Genomic DNA, 1,018 nt, shown 5'->3' with positions numbered 1-1,018 from the left:
AAATAAATAAATAAAACTCACACCAGGCACGTGTGCGTGTGTGCCCAAGATCCCAAGAGGAGAATGGTGGAGAAGGGATTGCGGCATGACCATCCCCCAATGGGGTGATTTCTCACTTTCTATCTCTATGTCTCTCTCTGTCTGTCTGGCGAGTGCACTCGCCCTATAGCGAAAACCTCACCAAAAAAAAAAAAAAAAAAATTTTAAATGGGGGCTGGCAGGTGGCATGGTGGCCGGGAGTGCTGGACTCCCACGTGGCTGAGCGCGTAAGGGTCCCAGACCTGGCAACTTGCTTTCCCTCTCTCTCTCACTCTGTCCCTCTCTGGTCAAGTTAAAATAAATAAAATAAATGAAGGTAAATAATTCTTTAAAAATTTTTTTTCAAAGGTATAAGAAAATATTTGAAAGTGTTAAGACAATTTAAATGTGTTCTGAGTAACTGGTTATTAATGGGGTTATTACTGCCCATCTTGATGCAAACATTAAGCCAAGAGGCTTTACAAGTAAACTCAGAACAGTGAGATAAATGCTAGGCCAAAAATTCCCGGAACTGCTGAGTCAGGAGAGTGTTCTTTCAAGACATCTGGCCCAAGAAAACCCACTTAGAGCACGGGGTGAACTGGCCGACAGCTCCTGAGCACTCAGGATTATATTTGGAAGCTTGGGGGAGGCCCAAAGCAGGAACACGGGGGGGTGGCAGGGACTGCGTCCTCCGGGACTGCACGCTGCCTCTCAGCAGGACCTGGGATGCAGCCTGGACCCCAGAAAAGGCAAGCTGTATGAGAGACGCAGCGTGCCCCTCGCTAAGACCGGGATGCCAGAGCCAGCCAGGGGCAAGCGGGACGCGGGTGCCAGCCACCGAGGTGGTGAGGGGACAGGACATCGCCCTCCGCAGCATGACGAAGGGTGGCCTGGGGCTGCACGGCCATGATGGCCCGCCTGGGAGCCTCACTCTTCTCCTGTAGAATGGGTATACTGCCTACTCCTCGGGGCTGGGGTTAAGCCGTAACGGGAGACC

General features: G+C 51.4%; 1 protein-coding gene across 1 annotated transcript in view; it reads left to right on the top strand.

The window, feature by feature from the left end:
• Positions 1-1,018, top strand: part of CLCN2 (chloride voltage-gated channel 2) — a 16,178-nt gene that overhangs the window by 14,067 nt on the left and 1,093 nt on the right. The gene's annotated exons all lie outside the window — the stretch shown is intronic.

The sequence above is a fragment of the Tupaia chinensis genome, unplaced genomic scaffold, assembly GCF_000334495.1.
Source record: "Tupaia chinensis unplaced genomic scaffold, TupChi_1.0 Scaffold000708_1, whole genome shotgun sequence".
Taxonomy (NCBI): domain Eukaryota; kingdom Metazoa; phylum Chordata; class Mammalia; order Scandentia; family Tupaiidae; genus Tupaia; species Tupaia belangeri.
The sequence above is the reverse complement of the archived record's forward strand: the minus strand, read 5'-3'. Positions and strand labels throughout refer to the sequence as shown.